Genomic DNA, 23926 nt, shown 5'->3' on the forward strand with positions numbered 1-23926 from the left:
GTGGTTGTCCCACAGGGCTTGCAGATGGCATCTGCCCTTTTCTAGTAACAGCTAGTATTTCTCCTCCATTAGAAGAGGCTGCAGAGTCTTCTCTCTGCAAAGCAGCAGTTTCTTCTACAAGTGCTACCTCCGTCTGCTCTCCAGATAGCTAGGAAAGTAATTGGGTTAAATCCCAGCATCAGCCTGCTGAGGTATTAAGCCTGGGAAGGGAAGGTAAAAGCCATATGCCAAAGGGGAGGGTAAGAATTAGGTACTATACACTGGAAGTATCCAGGTGAGTATCATTGGGATTGGATTTTGAAGGACCTTGCTCAACAAATCCTGAATGTAAGATGGGGTAAGCAACAATCAATTTGAGGCAATTTCTCAGAGTATTGCATGGGCAGCGATCACAGGGGATTAAACAAAGTCATTGTTAAGGAAGTTATCTGAAAACTGGATAAAGAAAGGCCAAAGTGGAGACGACTGAGTTGCCCTATCATATAGAAGAAAAGAATAGAAGAAAATAAAGGGACACGGGCATGATGGTGTGAATAAACAGTGAAACCAGAAGGCACAGTGGAAGATTGTGTCCATGGGAGAATACTGAAGACACATCACTCACCAAGACCATTAGGATTCTGGAGAAAGGGAATTATATACCTTTTGAGAAATGGTTCTGATACGCATCTTCCCTGGTGGCTCAGTGGTAAGAACATGCCTGCCAATGCAGGAGACATAGGTTCGATCCCTGGGTCAGGAAGTTCAGGAGAAGGAAATAGCAACCCACTCGAGTATTCTTGCCTGGGAAAACCCATGGAAATAGGAACCTGGGGTCCTACAGTCCGTGGGATCACAAAAAAGCTGACATGACTTAGTGACTAAACAACAAAGAACAACAACAATACTGATATGTAAGTTTGACGCGAGAAGAGAGAAAATGGATGACCATGAGACTATCCATCATAAGCAGGATCTGTTAGAAGCCTCCCCCCACATCATGAAATTGGATAGTTCCAGCTTCAATTTTTCATAAGATGGAAATGTACACCTCAAATTGAGCCCAAGGAAGACCAGAGAGCATGAATAAACTATATAAATAGGTATACATGCTCTCATATCACCTGACACAGATGGACCAAAACCCCTGTCCCAACTCATATCCTTGGTCAAATTTAGTTTAGAATAAGTTGGGTTAGTAAGTGGGTACAAGGAAAAAATGGAAAGTGGCTGCATTAAAGCCTCCTTCAAGTGTGGTCTTGAAAGACTGAAGATGAAAATCTTTCCTAAGGACAGAGCCACAAACAGTACACCTGGTCATTCGTTTTCCATGGAATAAGTGACTCTATATGAGAATGCTAACAGATTTCTGGTCAGTATCTAATGGCCTGGCTGAATGGTCAGAGACCTGTAAGAGAAAAGACTACATGAACAGAGATAAGAAGTTCTGCTGTAGAGACATATGGGTGAACAGATGGGATTGGGCACTAAGTTATCAGCATCCACCAGAAAGCATCTACCACTGAAAACACACTGGGCAACCACGGATAACCATGTTGTCAATATCCTAGACCACTGATGTTGGTTGGCATTTTCTCTTGGTCACATTTGAACCAACACTATTGGCACATGTAAGTGATGCCACGTTAGCAGAGCCTGGAGCTGTGTATGAAGTACAGTAAGGACTTTTCTTAACAAAACAAATCCAGTTATTGATTCCCCTGGGTATTCTACCTGTTATTAACAGAAACCAATGCTGACCCTCAAATATGGCAAACTTCCTGAAGGAGACCAACTGACAACTTGGCACAAATCGACTACACTGTGCTTCTTCCATCCCAGAAAGGCCAATGGTTCATCTTAACAGAAAGAGGTAAGTACTCTATGTACATGGTTTCCTTTCCTGTCCACAAAGCCTCAGCCAATACTAACGGCTAGGATTTACAGAATGCCTTGTTCATAGGCATAGAATCCACAAAGCATGGCATCCAGTTAAGGGACCCACTTTACAGAAAAGGAGAATTGGGAGTTGGCCATCATAGGATCACATCCATTGTAGGGTCCTCTGTTTAGACTACATACTACACAACCCAGTAGCAGCAAATACCCTAGAGCTCCGTAAAGGCCTTCCAAAAGCATCACTGTATTATCAGCTCAGAGGTAACATTCTGAAAGGATGGGATGCCATCCTTCAGGATGTAGCATAAACATTACAGACCTCTACATGGTGCTGTGTTCTTCATAGGAAAATACATGGATAGGGGAACCAAGGAGTTAAATCATGGATATTTCACCTCTAGAAGTTGTATTTGGATTTTTATTCCCTGTCATTCTTTAACATGTTTACAGTTTTCTTTACCTTCTTGAATATAAATGATACTATTATAACTGTTTCAATGTTCTCTGATTTTACATTTCTAGAAATTTATTTTTGTTGCTCTTTTTAAACAAAAAGTATCACTTTTTTTTTTTTACGGTTTCTGTTTTCCTGCCAATTTTTTTTTTTTTTTTTTTTACTTTGCTTTTATCTACATGTTTATAGTAAAAGTGCTTATTTTTACAGTCTTCACCTGATAATTTCAATATCTCTAATTGTGGTGGTTAATTTTGTGTCAGCTTGCCTGGGCTAAAGGGTGTCCAGATAGCTGGTAAAACATTATTTGTGGGTGTGTCTGTGAGGGTGTTTCGGAAGAGATTAGAATTTGAATTGCTAATCAAACAAAGCAGATGGTCCTCCCCAACATGAGTGGGCATCATTCAATCTGTTGAGGGCTTGAATAGAACAGAAAGGTGGAGGAAAGACAAATCTGCTTTTGAGCTGAGGCTTCTTTCTTCTGTTCTCAGACACTGGTGCTCCTGGTTCTTGGGCTTTCAGACTCAGACTGGGATTTACACCATCAGCACCCTATTCTCAGACCTCAGACTTCAACTGAATTACACCTCTGGCTTTCCTGATTTTCCAACTTGCAGATGGCAGACTGTGGGACTTCTCAGCTGCATAACCACGTGAGCCAATTCCTATAACAAATCTCCTCTTATATATGAGAGGAGAGAACCTAATGGTTCTGTTTCTCTAGAGACTTCAGATATGCTAACCTCTATATTTCTGTTGTCTATCTTATGCTTCTTTCTCATATTACCTTATCTCCTCATATACTAGTTATTTTAAAGTAGTCACTGGAAGCTATATTTGAAAATTTATTTGTAGAAATAATTTGGTTTCTAAGATGATAATGTTTTCCTCCAGGGAATAGTTTTCATTTCCTTCATGAAATATTTTCATTTGATGCTTGGTGGCACTAGCGGTCCAGAACCATCTCAATACAAACCTAAGTATTAAGATTTTCTAGATCACTTGAAAGATCTGAATCTTGACCGCATACCATTCTAGGGCCTGCTTATTCCCAGTCCACACTTGCTCTCACTGGATAGCACTCAGGACCAGAGAGAGGACATTTATCAGAACCTGCACCATTGGTGAGTCCCAGATATTGAGTTTTGCTTCTCTATACTTTTGAGGTCCCCAGAAGCACAGCTCAGTGTCTCAACTGTCTCTTATGCATAGACAAGTGACCCTAGGGCAAAACCCACCAAGTATCTTTTCTTTTTACCTCTCCAGGTCTTTTTACCTCTCTGGTCTGGTCATACTGATGTATTGTAGAAAATGTTCTAATCTTTCCCTCAAGACGTTTAGATGTTTCAGTTGCAACTTCGGTCAGAATTATCTAAGCTAACATATCCTCCAACCCATGATTCTTTAATTCTAGGGAACCAGATCATGTCAGTAACATTTGAAAGAAAGGGGGATGTGTGGTTTAAGATGAGACAGGCATGATATCAATTTAAAATTGAAGAGCTGTCACGGGAAAAAGAATCCCTACTTCTTTTAAGTGGCTTCAGAACCTAGAACATAAAGAAACATGCTACATTTCAAGAAAATAATTTAAAACAAAACATGCTAATGATTAGATTGTTATACTGGGAAACTTTGCTATAAGAGCTATTCAGATGCTTAGCCTTGGATAAATCCAGGTAATTAAACAATGATGTGTCCAAGATGCATATGTAGGATATGAAATGGGCTAGTTGACCTCTAGAGTCTCAAAGAAGTGAGATTTCAGGACTCTTTAATTCCAAGAGAAAATGGAATAACTCAGAGGACCTCTGAGTTATGTCGGTAGCTTAAAATTATTTTACAAGGATTAACTAATCCTATGATCAGATTTCAGGAAGGTAACTTATAAAGACTCACTTCTTGTACAATCTCTCTTGTTGAAAAGTGTCACAGGCAGAGTTCTAGAAATGAAAGGTATTCTTTCTCTGCTTTGTGAACATTAATTTTCATGTGTCTTTGTTACAGTTCATGACCTGGGATAATGCCCTGTAAATAGGGAGTAGCTATTAGCACATTAATTAGAATTCCCTTTATAGTCCTATTGAGAAATATAATTATTTGTTAGATTAAATCCTTTGCCTTGAGAATTCCAATTTTCATGTTGAGTAAGAGACACTGTTATAACTGCAGACTACAATTCATACAAGAACACATTTTCACATACCTTCTGTTTTTAAGTACTGTCTCTCTTACTTGAAGGCAAAATGACTGTAAAGAGTGAAAGAACTTTGGGTTGGCAATAGTAGTATAAACAGGACCCAAGTTAACATATATTCTGAGAGCTATTATTTAATCTGTAAGTGCTTGAAAGCAGACCATCTTATTTCCTTTTCAAGTTTATACAAGTCAGGGCTTATCCTCAACTGTTTTGGTTCTCTCAAATGCTGATAGCAGAAATCGGGGAAATGCTGTTAGCAGAAATTGGGGAAATAAAAGTTATTTCCTAAATTCAAATCTACATGATGAAATATCATGCCTTGCAGTTATCTTAATGGTCAGGGTCATCCGGAGAGAATTCTTACATCTTTATTCAATCCATGCTGTTGACACGTGTTGACTTTATATCACTTTATACTTTTAAGAGAATACGCTGCTGTGAGTTTATTTCCCTTGGGCAGCTTTCTTACCTAGCTAATCAGAGAAGAAGGTTTCAGATTGTCATTCAGCTTCCCAAGAATGCAACTACACTTAATAGAAGTACAAGGATTTGTGTAGTGTATTTTTCTGGATGAAGTGTTACCAGCTTGAACGGTAATGCATTGCTAGTTCTGTCCAGTTCTACTGATGTGCTACTCACTAGCAGAGCTGCAAAATACATCACTGCCCAGTTCTCATTTTCTTTCCTTTTCGTTGTTTTCTTTTTGTAGCAAGAGACCTCCCAGGTGCTAGGGATATGGTTTTGCTCCTGTCCAACCAGAAGAATAAATGGTCTGGATGGCTGACTATAACAATAGTAGCTTATAAAATAAGCTTAGTAGATATAATGACAAATAATTGAAAGAGGTGAAACAGGAAGATACAAGGGAAATAATTTTAAACATCACAGACACACTAAAGCCCTTATAGCCAATGGCTCTCTAAGGAAGGGGAAAGAAAGATTACCATTTGCTATTTTTTAGAATTTTATTTTATATTAGACATTATAGCAGAAGTTTAAGAACATCATCTTTTTATCTTTGGACCTTTTTTTTTTTTTCAAGTTGAGTGATAATATTCCCACCTTATAGAGAAAGAAACTGAGACCAAGAGAGATTAAATGTTGTTGCAAAGTCATACAATCAGATGACAGGGAGGCTCTCTGAGCTCAGCTCCTGTGTACTCAAAATCTATCCATTAATTCCTGCTTCAATTCCTCCTCATATTTCATTCTACACAAGCACCAGTGAATTAAGAGACACAATGAGAATCTAACCTTCAACAACAAATAAAAACACCTGAATCTTATTTGTCAACTGTGTAGTTGAGATTGTAATAAGACTTCTAATAGGGGATATTACTATAAGAAACAAGTTACAAGTACATGTGCCATGTAGAGGAAGCTAAGGGTAAGCACTAACAATGCTGTAGTTTTTTTTTTTTAATTGGAGTATAATTCCTTTACAATGTTGTGTTTGTGTTAGTTTTGCTGCAAATTGGGTCATTTGTAGAGATGTGGATTTGTAGAGTCTGTCATGCAGAGTGAAGTATAAGTCAGAAAGAGAAAACCAAATATTGTATATTAATATGTATATGTGGAATCTAGAAAAATGGTATAAATGAACCTAAGTGCTGTAATTTTCAGACTTATTGTCTCACAGGCCTCTAATTTCTACCCTTCTCAGTGGAGATTTGCCAGAGTTCTGAGCATCTTATTTCTTCTTAGGTTTAGAGAATTCGCCATCTTATTAATGTTGTGGAAGGCGACTGTCTCTCACCATAGAAGCTGCAAAAAGTAGATACTATGCTGCCAGTTTTCCTTGTAGCTAGAGCTTGAAAACTAGACTAGGGCTTAGATATTGATACATCCTGATAGAATTTCTTTTTTCCAGCTTTATTGAGATATAATTGATATAATATTTTGTAAGTTTAAGGTGTACAATGTGATGATTTGAAACACGCATATAATGTGAAATGATTACCATAATAAAGTTAGTTAATACTTCCATCATCTCACATAACTACTTTTAAGTGTGGTGAGAACATTTGAGATCTACTCTCTTAGCAACTTTCAAGTATATAAAACAGTATTAACCATAGTCTCCATGTTGTACATTAGATCCCCAGAACTCATTTATGCTATAACTAACTGGAAGTTTTCACCCTTTAACCAATTTCTGTTTCCTCCCCCGCCCCCCCACCATCCCTGACAACAACTATTCTCCTCTGTTTCTAGAAGTTCAGCTTTCTTTAGATTCCATGTGAAAGTGAAATCATATAATCAGTTTCTATCTGGCTTATTTCACCTAGCATAATGCCCTAAAGATCCATCCATTTCATCACAAATGACGGTTTCCTTTTTTCTCATACCTGAATAAAATTATATATAATAATATTAAATCTATAGCTAGCTAGCTAGCTAACTATATTACATCTTTATCAATTCACTCATTGGGGGACACTTAAGGTTGTTTCATATCTTTGTTATTGTGAATACACTGCAATGAACATGGGGGAACTATATCTTTTTGAGATTCCAGTTGTATTTTTCTGAGATATATAGGCAGAAGTGCAAATATTAGATCATATGGAAATTCTATTTTTAATTTTCTGAGCAGTCTCTATACTATTTTCCATAGTGGCTGCAGCAATTTACATTCCCACCAAAAATGCACAGGTTTCCCTTTTGTAAAGGTTCTTGCCAACATTTAGTTCTTATCTTATTAATGGCAGTCATTCTAACAGATGTGAGGTGATGCCTCATTCTGATTTAAATTTATATTTTTCCTATTAAAAAAAAAAGGTGACCATCTTTTCATGTGTCTTGGTTGTCTATACTTCTCGGAAAAAATATCTATTCAGGCCTCTACCCATTTTCTAATCAGATTTTTTTTTTTTTGCATTGAGTTACATGAGTCCCTATATTTTTTGGATATTAACTCCTTACAGAAAAATGGTTTGCAAATACTTTCTCCTATTCTGTAGACTGCTTGTTCACTTAGTTGATCATTTCCTTTGCTGTGCAGAAGGATTTTTTCAGTTTTATATAGCCCTACTTATTTGTTGTTGTTTCTTATCCTTTTGGTGTCACCCCCCCCCCCAAAAAGTTATTGCCAACTCCAGTGTCAGGGAGCCTTCCCCTATCTTTTCTTCTAGGAATTTTATAGTTTCAGGTTTATGTTAAATTTTAATCCATTTCTAGTAATTTGTAAGTAATACTAAGATAGAGGTCCAGTTAAATTATTTTGCAAGTGGATATCTAGTTTTTCCAACACTGTTTATTGACTATCTTTTCCTCATTATATATTCTTGACTCCCTTGTTAAATATTAGATTGCATATGTGAGAGTTTATTTCTGGGCACTCAGATTGGGTCCACTGATCTATATGACTTTTTCTGTGCCAGTACCATACTACCTTGATTACTATAGCTTTGTAACACAGTTGAAATCAGAAAGTATGATAACTCTAGATTTATTCTTGTTTCTCAGGATTACTTTGGCTATTCCAGGTCTTTTGTGGTTTCATACAGATTTTAGGATTTTTTTTCTATTTCTGTAAAAAATGCCATTGGAATTTTGGTAGAGATCTCATTGAAACTATATATGACTTTGGCCAAAATGGATCTTTAATGATATTAATTCTTCTGATCCATGAACATAATGTATACTTAGTCACTAAGTCATGTCTGACTCTTTGTGACCCCATGGACTATAGCCCACCAGGCACCTTTGTCCATGGGGATTCTCCAGGGAAGAATACCGGAGTGTGTTGCCGTGCCATTCTCCAAGGGATCTTCACAACCCAGGGATCAAACACAGGTCTCCCACATTGAAGGCGGATTCTTTACTGTCTGAGCCATCAGTTCAGTTCGGTTCAGTTGTTCAGTCGTGTCTGACTCTGTGACCCCATGTACTGCAGCACCCCAGGCTTCCTTGTCCATCAACAACTCCCATAGTTTACTCAAACTCATGTCCATTGAGTCAGTGATGCCATCCAACCATCTCATCCTCTGTCATCCCCTTCTCCTCCTGCCTTCAATCTTTCCCAGTATCAGGGGCTTTTCCAATGAGTCAGTTCTTCGCATGAGGTGGCCGAAGTATTGGAGTTTCAGCTTCAGCATCAGTCCTTCCAATGAATATTCAGGAGTGATTTCCTTCAGGATTGGTTGGATCTCGTTGCAGTCCAAGGGACTCTCAAGAGTCTTCTCCAACACCACAGTTCAAAAGCATCAATTTTCGATGCTCAGTTCTCTTTATAGTCCAACTCTCATATCCATACATGACTACCGGAAAAACCGTAGCTTTGACTAGATGGACTTTTGTTGGCAAACTAATGTCTCTGCTTTTTAATATGCTATCTGCATGCATGCATGCTAAGTCGCTTCAGTCATGTCCGACTCTTTGCGACCCCATAGACTGTAGCCCACCAGGCTCCTCTGTCCATGGGATTTTCCAGGCAAGAATACTGCAGTGGGTTATGATGCCCTTCTCCAGGAAATAGGCTGTCTAGGTTGGTCATAACTTTCCTTTCAAGGAGCAAGCGTCTTTTAATTTCATGGCTGCAGTCACCATCTGCAGTGATTTTGGAGCCCCCCAAAATAAAATCTCTCACTGTTTCCATTGTTTCCCCATCTATTTGCCATGAAATGATGGGATCAGATGCCATGATCTTAGTTTTCTGAATGTTGAGTTTTAAGCCAAATTTTGCACTCTCCTCTTTCACTTTCATCAAGAAGCTCTTTAGTTCTTCACTTTCTGCCTTAAGGGTGGTGTCATCTGCTTATCTGAGGTTATTAATGTTTCTCCCAGCAATCTTGATTCCAGCTTGTGCTTCATCCAGTCCAGCGTTTCTCATGAGGTACTCTGCATATACGTTAAATAAGCATGATGACAATATACAGCCTTGACACACTCCTGTCCCAATTTGGAACCAGTCTGTTGTTCCATGTCCAGTTCTAACTGTTGCTTCCTGACCTGCATACAGATTTCTTAGGAGGCAGGTAGGGTGGTCTGGTATTCCTATCTCTTAAAGAATTTTCCACAGTTTATTGTGATCCACACAGTCAAAGGCTTTGGTGTAGACAATGAAGCAGAAATAGATGATTTTCTGGAACTCTCTTGTTTTTTCGATGATTCAACAGATGTTGGCAATTTGATCTTTTGTTCCTCTGCCATTTCTAAATCCAGCTTGAACATCTGGAAATTCACAGTTCATGTACTGTTGGAGCGTGGCTTGGAGAATTTTGAGCATTACTTTGCTAGCAAGTCAGATGAGTGCAATTGTGCAGTAGTTTGAACATTCTTTGGCATTGCCTTTCTTTGGGATTGGAAAGAAAACTGACCTTTTTTAGTCCTGTGGCCACTGCTGTTTTCCAAATTTGCTGGCATATTGAGTGCAGTACTTTTACAGTGTCATCTTTTAGGATTTGAAATAACTCAATTGGAATTCCATCACCTCCACCAGCTTTGTTTGTAGTGATGCTTCCTAAGACCCACTTGACTTCGCACTCCAAGATGTCTGGCTCTTGGTGAGTGATCACACCATCGTGGTTATCTGGGTCATGAAGATCTTTTTTGTATAGTTCTTTTATGTATTCCTGCCAGTTCTTCTTAATCTCTTCTGCTTCTGTTATGTTCATACTGTTTCTGTTTTTATTGTGGTCATCTTTGCGTGAAATGTTCCCTTAGTATCTCTTATTTTCTTAAAGAGATGTCTAGTCTTTCTCATTCTATTGTTTTCCTCTATTTCTTTACATTGATCACTGAGGATCAGATGACCATTATATCTACTACTGTGGGCAAGAATCCCTTAGAAGAAATGGAGTAGCCATTATAGTCAACAAAAGAGTCTGAAATCAGTACTTGGATGCAATCTCAAAAATGACAGAGTGATCTCCGTTCATTTTCAAGGCAAACCATTCAATATCACGGTAATCCAAGACTATGCCCTGACCAGTAATGCTGAAGAAGCTGAAGTTGAACAGTTCTATGAAGACCTACAAGACCTTCTAGAACTAACACTGGAAAAAGATGTCCTTTTCATTATAGGGGACTGGAATACAAAAGTAGGAAGTCAAGAGATACCTGGAGTAACAGGCAAAGTTGGCCTTGGAATACAAAATGAAGCAGGGCAAAGGCTAACAGAGTTTTACCAAGAGAATGCACTGGTCATAGCAAACACCCTCTTCCATAACACAAGAGAAGACTCTACATGTGGACATCACCAGATGGTCAATACTGAAATCAGATTGATTATATTCTTTGCAAGCCAAGATGGAGAAGCTCTATACAGTCAGCACAAATAAGACCAGGAGCTGACTGTGGCTCAGATCATGAACTCCTTATTGCCAAATTCAGACTTAAATTGAAGAAAGTGGAGAAAACCACTAGACCATTCAGGTATGACCTAAATCAAATCCCTTACGTTTATGGAAGTGGCAAATAGATTCAAGGAATTAGATCTGATAGACAGAGTGCCTGAAGAACTATGGATGGAGGTTTGTGACATTGTACAGGGTGCAGTGATCAAAACCATCCCCAAGAAAAATAAATGAAAAAAGCAAAATGGTTGTCTGAGGAGGCCTTACAAAAAGCTGAGAAAAGAAAAGATGAGAATGGCAAAGGAGAAAAGGAAAGATATACCCATTTGAATGCAGAGTTCCAAAGAATAGCAAGGAAAGATGAGAAAGCCTTCCTCAGTGATCAATGCAAAGCCTTCAGGGAAACCCATGAATACTGGTGTAGGTAGCCTATCCCTATTCCAGGGGAATATAACCAGGGTCTCCTCCATTGCAGGCAGATTCTTTACCAACTGAGCTACCAGGGAAGCCCATGAACATGATATATCCTCCCATTTATGTGTGCCTTCTTCAATTTCTCCCATCAAAGTCTTCTAGCTTTTTGTATGTACTGATAAGATTTTAAATACAGAATTATTTTCAGCTGCTGTGGCTGGGTTAGAGACATCAATGCCTGGGGCAGTTGCATTGTACAGATGAGCATTGATTGTAGTGACATTCATATATAATAGCAACAGAAGCATTTTCTGTAGTGACATTCACATATAATAGCACAAGTGCTGACATCATGTCAGATCTTACAGGATCTATGTAAGAGAAGCCGTGGTCTCAATGGATAGGTTCTTTGGTATGTCTGTTCCTGCTGCCTATCCTCCTTTTATTTCTGCCTGTTTCCCAAGTCTAGTTCTCCAGTGTTCCCAATGATCCTGCTGCTGCTGCTAAGTCACGTCAGTCATGTCTGACTCTGTGCGACCCCACAGATGGCAGCCCACCAGGCTCCTCTGTCCCTGGGATTCTCCAGGCAAGAATACTGGAATAGGTTGCCATTTCCTTCTCCACCCAAAGATCCTATGAGCTACTTAATATTATACCAATAAATTCATTTTGGTTTTAAGTCAGTTATATTTACAGTACCAGAAACAAACAATACCAACATTATTACCAGCAGACTTTGAAGCATGTCAAATTCCTACTATAAGATATAGTTTGTATTTCATTATGTCAAGAACTCCTGATTACCAACCAATACCTTAATTAGAAATGGCAATGTATGCCTCATTATATATGAAAGAATGAGCATCTTAAATTACCTAGAAGAATCAAGCAGGTTAGTAGTGAGACAGTCCCAAGAGAAATGTGAGTACTGTCTGGGGAAGAGAGATCAAGGTGATTGGTTCAAGGAAGGAGGGATAACCCCAAGAAGTTCTTTATTTTAGCCATAGTTCACCTTTATAGGACACCTATGTGTTTACATTGCAAGCTCTCAATTCTGAAATATTGTGCTCCTATCACAAGAAATACATTTTGGGAGGAGAAAGGAATTATCATCATTATTATCAATGTCATCATCATTTATTGAATTTTTGTTAGGTGATTCTCCCAAAATTCATTATGCTATTTAATGGTAAAAATTATTTTTGAGGAACTAACGTATTATTACCTCAGTTTTATAGACACTGAGTCTTAAAAAGGTCAAAACTTATACAAGTTACTCAGCCAGTAAAGAGCAAGCTGGTTTTGAACACAGGCAGTGTAGAAAAGATGAAAGGAATATTTTTTAATACATAACAGGGAACTTCCTCTCCAGAAACCCTGTATACAAGTCTTCTCATTCCCCAATGTCTTCTCTAAGATAAGGTCAGAAACAGAACCTTACCTGTTTATACATGTTTCTCAAACAGATGATACCACTTAGATATCGTAACCTAAGATGCTCAGTTCCTCCTTTTTAATTTCCTTACACACTTATTTCACCATTTTTGGCTTTCTTAGTCCTAGTCCATATTGTTGACCCAATTGCACTTAAAGATTAAATTCACGATTACAAGAGATATGCTTGTTAAACAAGAAATATCATTGAGAACTTTCTTTCTGATAGCTCCCAGAAAATGGTTCTGTAGGAAAGAAAGAAAAAAAAGACCATACTGTGTTAAAAAGAACACTGACTTTGGAATCACACTAAAGTTTGAATTCTGTATCTACTAATTAGTAGTTGTGTGACATTGGGTAAGACATCTATACTCTGAGCCTTAGCTCTCTCATCTGTACAATGCAGCTACTAATTACAAACTTATAAGATAATTTAGCAAATAGTTTGTACTAGTTTGAGTAAACTCCAGGAGATAGTCAAAGACAGGGGAGCCTGGTATGCTGCATGCAGTCCATTGGGTCGCAAAGAGTCAGACATGACTTAGCAACTGAACAACAATGAAGATAGTTTAATTATTTTTAAGAATGAACAAAAATAATTCATTATTTAGTAAGGTATTAATAAACATGGGTTTTAATTTTTAGTTTGTATAAAGTGTATTTAAAAGCTTGAGGGGCCAGATCAAGATGGGGGAATAGAAGGATGTGAAGCTCACCTCATCCCACAAATACATCAAGAATACATCTACATGTGGAATAATTCTCACAAAATACCTACTGAATGCTGGGGGAGAATCTCAAAAGACAAAAAAATGCAAGAAAGATCACCATGTGACGAGATAGGATGAAAGCAAAAACAGGAATCAGGACAGGACTTGTCCCTTGGGAGGGAGCTATGAAGAGGAAATGTTCCCTCACCTTGAGAAGCCCCTTCAGTGGTGGGGAGATAAGCCAAGACAGAAAGGAAGCTTCAGAGGCTCAGAGGTGAGCACAGCAGCTGGCTTGCGGCAGGCGAAACAGAGAAACCAGCACGGGGGTTCTGTGCCACCATCAATCTGGGATGCATGACTGCTGGTATGCTCAAGGACAGAGTGCTAAACTCCAACTTCAGTAGACAGACCCAGGGAGAAGACTGGGATTATCTGTGCGAGACAGCTGCCATGGCTAAAGTGTGGTCCAATCCAATCAAAACTGGAGGTGTGTACAGGAAAGAGCCCAGATCCACCACTGAAGTCCCATCGTTAATGTGCATGCCCAAAGGGATGGGTGGAGCCTGCTATAGCAGCCTCATTCTCAAAGTGCTCACAAAGGGTGCAGCTCCACATCTATGAACTCTGGGAGCTTGCAAGCACTGGCATGCTGCCCACATGTAAAGGCAGGGCTGAAATCCAAGCTGATACCCATGGGATGCATGACTTCAGATGCAGGGCTGAAATTTGAGTGCCCTAAAGGCTGTGTGATCTCTGGACATACACACTACATGTGGTTTTGTAAACTCAGTTCCTGCAGGACATCTGAGTGGATTGGTAGTGCTCCCATGACTGGGTCCAATGACAGTGGCTGCAAACACTGTTGGTACATGCATGCAAAGGCCAGGCTGGGATCTGGGCTGACTCAGTAACCCCCATGATGGGTCTGGGTGCATGACTAAGTAGTCTAGGTGCCTGACCTCAGCAGTTTTGTTTTAACAGATCTGTGCTAGTGGCTTTATGAGCATAGAATTCGAGGGACACCAAGGCCAATTGCCTGAATTTCCATGGTTGAGCCAGGGTGAGAGCAGTACGCAAAAAACAGTGTATTTTGTGAGCCTACACAATGGGTGACAGGCAACATCACAGAGTGCTCTTTCTGGTGTACACCTCCTGGAGAATAATAATCAGTGGCTTCTCTTCCAATGGAAGAATTTCATTTCCACCTAACTCACACCACAGTTCAGAAATGCATCTGAGTGTGTCTACCCAACAACTAGGGAGCAGACTCTGTCAATGAAAGGGCTAAGACAACTACACAGTATAGAGGGGCCTGACCTCAACATTCAGTGCAGGAGCTGGTCACCACAACAGTACTCACACCCCTTGTCAAGGGGATTATGGAGAACACACACTGAGGAAAGATGAGGCAGGCATTCACACTAAAAACAGGCCTTGATCAAAACTTTAAACTCACAGAAGATACACAAGGACACTCCCACATAAAAACAGTCCTTCAAGACCACAGTAGACAATTGTTTCTCCTAAATTCATACAATTAGAGAAATATAAGTAAAATGAAGAGAGAAACCACTTCCAATTAAAAGATAAAGAGAATTCTGAAACAATAATGAAACAGACCTCTCCAGTCTACTAGATCCTGGGTTCAAAAAGGAAGCAATGAAATTACTGAAGAATTAAGAAAGGCTATTAGCAGAAATGCAGATTACTGTAAAAAAAGGAACTAGAAACTTTAAGAGGAGCCAATTAAAATTAGAAAACTCATTTGCTGAAGCAAAACCTGAGCTAAAGGCAATACATAGCAAAGTGGATAATTCAGAAGAAGGAATAAGTGATCTAGAAGATAGAACACATTAAGTTCCCTACATAGGAACCTTCAAGTTATGAAGTTTCAAAGATGTGAATGTGCATTACTAATGAAGACCTGCTGGAATTGGGAGCACAGGGCAAGAAGACAGACAAGAGGAAGAAGAAGTAACTGAAAAATTGAAGAGATTCACAATGCAGGAAATGGCAAGGGGCTTTTGTTTCTTGAGGGAGCATTATTAGTTATTGAGGACAGGACCTGAACATAGAATGGTACATGAATGTTGCAGCAGCCATTCAGAACTCAGTCCAGTGCTACCCTGTCATCAATGATGAGAAAATGAAAGAGCTACTACATAGATTTAAAAAAAGGAAAATGCTGAGCACTGAAGAATTGATGTCTTTGGACTGTGGTGCTGGAGAAGACAGTGTCCCTTGGACAGTAAGGAGATCAAACCAGTCAATCCTAAAGGAAATCAATCCTGAATATTCATTGGAGGGACTGATGCTGAAGCTCCAATACTTTGGCCACTTGATGGGAACAGCCAACTTGTTGGAAAAAACCTTAATGCTGGGAAAGATTGAAGGTAGGAGGAGAAGAGGGTAGCAGAGGATGAGATGGTTGGATGGCATCACTAACTCAATGGATATGAGTTTAAGCAAACTCTGGGAGATAGTGAGGGACAGGGAAGCCTGGCATGCTGCAGTCCAAGGGGTAGCAAAGAGTCAGACATGACTGAGCCACTGAACAACAAAAACAACTACCTAGATATCACTGGATTGGTTTTTTAAGAGAGCACATAGAATTGAAACCAGCAAGGAACTAGAAACTGTGCCATCTATGTCAGATGTGAGTGAAAATGCAACTTGTCCTCCATCTCCTATTGCTGATGATCCTTCAGCTCTACCATCTTCCATCCCTTCTCCCTTCTCAAATCAGTAATTCTTGCTTGTTCACTTGATGCCAGTTCCTGTATGCCAGCTGTTGTACTGAACTACTGTGCTTTTCAAACTACTATACTGTGAGATTAAAAATGTTTATATTTGCTTTTTATGTATTATTTGTGTGAAAAGCATTATAAACCTATTACAGTACAGTACTATGTAGCTGATTCTCTTAGTTGGGTACCTAGGCTAAATTTGTTGGAATTATGAGCAAATTGGACTTATGAATATGCTCTTGAATGAGACTTGTTCATATGTAGGGGACTTACTGTAATAGAAATCACTCACTCAGAAGAACAGATAGAAAGATATATGAAAAAAAAAAGAAAGAAAGCAATCTATGACACCTATGGGGCTTCCATGGTGGCTCAGATGGTAAAGAATCTGCCTGCAATGCAGGTGACCCAGGTTCAATCCATGGGTTGGGAAGATCCCCCAGAGAAGGGAAGGTAAGCCACTCCAATATTTTGGAGAATTCTATGGACAGAGGAGCCAGGTGAGCTACAGTCCACAGGGTCACAAACAGTCGGACACAACTGAGCGACTAACACACATACAATAATATAAAGCATCCCAAGCTATGCATAATAGGATCCCAGAAGGAAAAGGGGATCAAAACTGTATTTGAAGAAATGATGAGTGAAAACTTCCCAAACCTAAAGGAAACAGATATCCAGGTACAGGAAGCACAGAGGGTTCCAAGCAAGATGAACCTAAATAGACCTACAACAAGACATATTATAATCAAAGTGGCAAAAATTAAAAAGAGGATTCTAGATGCAGCTAGAGAAAAATAGTTAACTACAAGGGAACCTCCATAAGGCTATCAGCTGACTTCTCTACAGTAATGTTGCAGAACAGAAGGGAGTAGCAATATATATTCAAAGTCCTAAAAGGGAAAACATGCAACCTAGGATACTCTACTCAGCAAGATTATCATTTAGAATAGAGGAGAGAGGAACAGTTTCTCAGACAAGTAAACCTAAAAGAATATCATAATACAATACTAAATGTATTTTAAAAGAAATATTGAATGGTCTTCTCTAAATAGAAAAGAAGCAAGAATTTACAGGAAAGAGAAAAATCACAATTGGAAGGTAAGTTACTTAAATGTGTCAGTACACAGATTAAAAAAAAAAAAATTTTGTGAAAGCAATGTTAACTACAATGAACAGCAAATGATAAACATGAAGATATAAAAGAGGACATCAAAAATCATAAAATCATAAAATGTGAGAGTGGAGGGTAAAATAATGTACTCTTTTTTAGACTATGTTTGAGCCTATATGACTACCAGTCTAAAGCATTAACATACTTGAAAAACAGAGTAATCACAAATCAGAAAAATACAATAGATTCATAGAAATCAGTAAGAAAAGATCACAAGCATATTATAAGAACAAGCCATCAAACCACAAAGGGAAAAACAAAAAAGAAAGGAACAAAGAAAAAACACAACATCAACTGGAAAACAAGGTTTAAAATGGCAGTAAATACATATCTATCAATAATTACCTTAAATAACAAGAGATGAAAGGCTCTGATTAAAAGATATAGAGTGGCAGATTGTATAGAAAACAAAAGCCTGCAATATTCTGCCACAAGAGACCCACTTTAGGGATAAGGACACACAGAGGTTGAAAGTAAAGGGATGGAAGAAGATGTTTCATGAAAATAAAATTGACCAAAAAAACAGGGGTATCAGTATCCAAATCAGACACAACAGACTTTAAGCAAAGCCATAAAGAAAGACAGAGAAGGATGCTATATAAGGGCACTGTATAATGATAGAAGGATCAATACAAGATGAGGTTATTTTACTTGTTAACATGTATGCACCCACATTCATGGCATGGGAAGAAAATCAATAAATGGCAAAAATTAAATTAAAAAAAATATGTACTGGATATAGAAATGCCTAAATACATAAAAAAGTGAACAGTCATAAAGGAGAAATTGACAGGATTACAATTATAGTAGAAGAATTAGTAGTCCACTCACATCAATGCAGAGACCTTTTAGACAGAAAATAATTAAGGCATTGATAATTCTAAATGATAATAAAACAGTAAGACAATTGATATTTTCAGAACATTACATTAAAAAATGCATAATTCTTTTCAAATGCACATGGAACATTCCCTAGGACTGATAATATACTAAGATGTAAAACAAGCCTCAACAAATTTAAGAGGACAGAAATTATGTGAAACATCTTTTCTGACCACAATAGCATGAAACTAGAAATTAACCACAGAAAGATAAACTAGAAAAAAAAAAGCAAACTATTACATGGAGACTAAACAATACACTACTGAAAAAAATTAACAGTTCAATGATGAAATCAAAAATTAAATTTAAAAATACCTTGAAACAAATGACAGTTGAAAGCACAACCATACAAAATCTATGGGATGCAGCAAAAAAAAAGGTTCTTAAGAAGAGTACAGACCTTCCTTTAAAAAACAAGAAAAATCTCAAATAAATAACCTAACCTAAAAGTATTAGAGAAAGAACAAACAAAACCTAACTTCAGCAGAAGGAAGGAAATAATAAAGATCAGGGAGGTAATAGAGATTTTAAAAAATATAAAAAAATAATAAAACTAAGAGCTGGTTTTTCAAAAAGGTAAACAACAACATAAGAAATAAAAAAGGTGAAATAATAACCAATACTGCAAAAATAAAAACAAAAAAATAATAGAATTCTATGAACAATTTTATGCCAACAAATTAGACATCCTAGAAGAAATGGACATATTTCTAGAAACAAACAGTCCACAAAAACTGAATCAAGAAGAAATACATAATTTGAACAGACTGATTGCTAGAAGTGAAATAGAATATCTGTAATTTTAAAATTCCCTGCAAAAAAAGTCCAGGACAAATGGCTTCACCTGGGGAAATCTACCAAACATACAGAGAACTTATACTGATTCTTAAACTCTTTCAAAAGATTGAAGAGGAGGGAACATGCTCAAAGTTATTCTGTGAAACCACCATCATCCTGATAACAAAACCAAACAAAGACAATATCAAAAAAGAAAATTGAAGGCCAATATCTTTGATGAATATAGATGCAAAAAATCTCAGCAAAGTATTAGAAAACAGAATACAAAAATACATACAAAAGATCACACACCATAATCAAGTTATATGTGTGCTAGGGTCACAAGGATGATTTAATGTACACAAATCAATCAATGTGATACACTACATCTAAAAAGAAAAGTTGAAAACCACATGATCATCTCAATGAATGCACAAAAAACACTTGATAAAATACAACATGGCAAAAACTCTCACCAAAGTGGGTTTATAGGGAACCTACATCAAAATAATAAAAGCTATTTATGACAAACCCAAGGCCAATATAATTCTCAATGATGAAAAGCTGAAAGTCTTGCTGTTAAAATCTAAAACATAACAAAGATGCCCGTTCTCACTACTTTTATTCAACATTGTATTGGAAGTCATAGCCATACCAATGACAGAAGTAGAAACAATGAAGGTATCCAAAATGGAAAAGAAGAGGTAAAATTATGATTATATGCAAATGACATATACTATAATTATAGAAAACCCTGATTTCACACAAAACTCATAAATTAATTCATCAAAATTTCAGAATATAAGAATAAACACAGAATTTGTTACATTTCTTTATACTATCAATGAAATAGAAAGGGAAAGCAAAAGATCAATTCCTTTTCAAATAACATCAAAAACTAAAATATTACAAATAAACCTGACTGAGGGTGTGAAAGACTTATCTGTTGATATCTATAAAACATTGATAAAGGAAAACTGAAGATCATTCAAAGAAATAGAAAGATATCCTCTGTTCTTGAACTGGAAGAACTAGTATTGTTAAAATGACCATACTTCTCAAAGCCATCTACAGAGTTAATGCTGCTGCTGCTGCTGCTGCTAAGTCGCTTCAGTCGTGTCCGACTCTGTGCGACCCCATAGACGGCAGCCCACCGGGCTCCGCCGTCCCTGGGATTCTCCAGGCAAGAATACTGGAGTGGGTTGCCATTTCCTTCTCCAGTGCACGAAAGGGATAAGTGAAAGTGAAGTTGCTCAGTTGTATGTGACTCTTAGCAACCCCATGGACTGTAGCCTACCAGGTTCCTCCATCCATGGGATTTTCCAGGCAAGAGTACTGGAGTGGGGTGCCATTGCCTTCCCTATCAAATTATCAAAAACATTTTTCACATAACTAGAACAAATTATCTTAAATTTATATGGAATCATAAAAGGACAAGAACTGACAAAGCAATTCTTAAGAAAAAGAAGCTGGATACATAACTTCCAGACTTCAGACAATACTACAAAGTTACAACAATCAAAACAGAGTGGTATTAGCACAAAAACAGATATATGGATCAAAGGAATGAAGTAGAGAGCCCAGAAATAAACCCATGAATCTAAAGCCAAATGATGGTTGACAAAGGAGACAAGAATATACAATGGAGAAAAAACAGTCTCTTCAGTAAATGATGCTGGGAAACCTGGATAACTACAAGTAAAAGAATGAATTTATAACATTCCCTAACATTATTCACAAAAATAAACTCAAAATTGATTAAAGACCTAAATGTAAGACTGGACAGCATAAAACTCTTAGAGAAAAACATAGAATACATTCTGACATAAATTGGAGCAATATATTTTTTGATCCACCTTCTAGAGTAATGAAAATAAAGACAAAAATAAGCAAATGGGACCTAATTAAACTTAAAGGCTTTTGCACAGCAAAGAAAGCCATAAAAAAATCAAAAGACAACCCACAGAATGGGAGAAAACCCACAAATGATGCAACCAGCAAGAGATTAATTTCCAAACAGTTCATGGAGCTCTCACTAAAAAAAAAAAAAGACCCAATCCAAAAAAAAAAAAAAATAAAAGGGCAGATCTAAATAGACATTTTTCCAAAGAAGATATTCAGATGGCCATGAAGAACATGAAAAGTTGAGCTACACAGCTAATTATTTAGAGGTATGCAAATAAAAACTACAATGAAGTATCACCTTACATTAGTCAGAATGGCCATTGTCAAAAAGTTCACAAACCACAATATATTCAATATCTTGTAGTAAACTATAATGGAAAGGAATCTTAAAAAGAATATATAACTGAAACAGTGTGCTGTATATCTGAAGCATTATACAACAACTTAACTTCAATAAAAGATAAAAATTAAAAAAAATTTCTACAAAGAATAAATCCTGGAGAGGGTGTGGAGAAAAAGGAATCCGACTACACTGTTGGTGAGAATGTAAATTGCCATAGCCACTATGGAAAACAGTATGGAAGTTCCTTAAAAAACTAAAAGTAGAGCTATCATATGATTTAGCAATCCCACTCCCAGGCATATATCAGGAGAAAACCATAAATCAAAAATACTCATGCCCCTAATATTCATGTTCATGTGCATGGAAAACCCCATGGACAGAGGAGCCTGGAGGGTTACAGTCCATGGAGTTGCAAGAGTTGGATACAACTTAGCAACTAAACCACCAATGTTCATTGCAGCAGTGTTTACAATAGCCAAGATATGGATATGACCTAAATGTCAATTGACAGATGAATGGATAAAGTTGTGGTACAGACCTACAATGGAATATTAGTCAGTCATAAAAAAGAAAGAAGTAATGCCATTTGTAGCACCATGGATGGATCTAGAGATTATCATGCTAAATGGAGTAAGTCATATAAAAAGGCAAATATCATATGTTATCTCTTATATGTGGATTCTAAAAAATATGATACAAGCGAAATTACTTACAAAACAGAAATAGACTCAGACTTTGGAAACAAACTTATGGTTACCAAAGAGGAAAGGTGAGTGGGAAGGGATTAAATTAGGAGTTTGGGGTTAATATATACACACTATTATATATAAAATAGATAATCAATAAGTACCTACTGTATAGCACAGGGAACTCTAGTCAATATTCTATAATAACTCAAATGAGAAAAGAATCTGAAAAGAAGAGCTGTATTTGTATGTATATGTATATATGCAGGCTTCCCTGGTGGCTCAGATGGTAAAGCGGCTGCCTGCAATGAGGGAAACCCGGGTTCGATCCCTGGGTTGGGAAGATCCCCTGGAGAAGGAAACGGCAACCCACTCCAGTACTCTTGCCTGGAAAATCCCATAGACGGAGGAGCCTGGTAGGCTACAGTCCATGGGGTCTCAAAGAGTCGGACACGACTGATCGAGTTCACTTTCACTATTTATATGTGTAACTGAATAACTTTGGTATATACCTGAAACCGGAGAAGGCAACGGCACCCCACTCTAGTACTCTTGCCTGGAAAATCCCATGGATGGAGGAGCCTGGTAGGCTGCAGTCCATGGGGTCGCTAAGAGTCGGACACGACTGGCGACTTCACTTTCACTTTTCACTTTCATGCATTGGAAAAGGAAATGGCAACCCACTCCAGTGTTCTTGCCTGGAGAATCCCAGGGACGGGGGAGCCTGGTGCGCTGCCGTCTATGGGGTTGCACAGAGTCAGACATGACTGAAGCGACTTAGCATACCTGAAACTAACATAATATTGTAAATCAATTATATTTCAATATAAAATAGAAGTTAAAAATAGATAAAAGTTATCAATTAGATTTTAAATGTTTACTTTTGTTTTCTTTTTTCCAATTATTAGTAATTACTTTTCCAATTATTTGTAATTTTTTTTCATGTTTAATATACAAAGCATTTAACAGAGCTAGATGTCAAAACACAGTCTTAACTTGGCTACCATAGAGGCTTAGGGTTTCCATTCAGCTGAATTACATTTTCTAACTCACCTTTCAGAAATATTTTTTTGAAAATCCTATAACTTTGATTATTCATATTATTTTTCTCTTTGCAAAATAGGCTCCATGACTACTTAAATCAAAATCAATCTTTTACATCTTTGGATCTTCTAGCTTTTCAAGGCAAAGGATCTTTTAGATTACATTATCTATTTATCTCATAATTTAAACTATTTGTAACACAATAGCTTTGAGAATGATAATCAATATAATCATTTAGTTCAGTTCAGTTCAGTCACTCAGTCGTGTCCAACTCTTTGCGACCCCATGAATTGCAGCACGCCAGGCCTCTCTGTCCATCACCAACTCCCGGAGTCTACCCAAACCCATGTCCATCGAGTCGGTGATGCCATCCAACCATCTCATCCTCTGTCGTCCCCTTCTCCTCCCGCCCCCAATCCTACTCAGCATTAGGGTCTTTTCCAATGAGTCAACCCTTCGCATGAGGTGCCAAAGTATTGGAGTTTCAGCTTCAACATCAGACCTTCCAATGAACACCCAGGATTGATCTCTTTTAGGATGGATTGATTGGATCTCCTTGCAGTCCAAGGGACTCTCAAGAGTCTTCTCCAACACCACAGTTCAAAAGCATCAATTCTTCGGCGCTCAGCTTTCTTCACCGTCCAACTCTCACATCCATACATGACCACTGGAAAAACCATAGCCTTGACTAGACGGACTTTTGTTGGCAAAGTAATGTCTCTGCTTTTAAATATGGTATCTAGGTTGGCCATTACCTTCCTTCCAAGGAGTAAGCGTCTTTTAATTTCATGGCTGCAATCACCATCAGCAGTGATTTTGGAGCCCAAAAAAATAAAGTCTGACACTGTTTCCCCATCTATTTCCCATGAAGTGATGAGACCAGATGCCATGATCTTAGTTTTCTGAACGTTGAGCTTTAAGCCAACTTTTTCACTCTCCTCTTTCACCTTCATCAAGAGGCTCTTTAGTTCTTCACTTT

General features: G+C 37.8%; 1 long non-coding RNA gene across 1 annotated transcript in view; it reads left to right on the forward strand.

Annotated features, from left to right (window-relative positions):
* LOC145513442 (uncharacterized) overlaps window positions 1–23926 on the forward strand; it is a 185999-nt gene that overhangs the window by 155939 nt on the left and 6134 nt on the right. The window contains exons 5-6 of the long non-coding RNA XR_014059398.1: window positions 1727–1852; window positions 2824–2985. This is a non-coding gene — a long non-coding RNA (uncharacterized LOC145513442). The remainder of the gene's footprint in view (window positions 1–1726; window positions 1853–2823; window positions 2986–23926) is intronic.

Source organism: Giraffa tippelskirchi, chromosome 7 (genome assembly GCF_054371585.1).
Source record: "Giraffa tippelskirchi isolate mGirTip1 chromosome 7, T2T-mGirTip1v1.2.pri, whole genome shotgun sequence".
Classification (NCBI taxonomy): domain Eukaryota; kingdom Metazoa; phylum Chordata; class Mammalia; order Artiodactyla; family Giraffidae; genus Giraffa; species Giraffa tippelskirchi.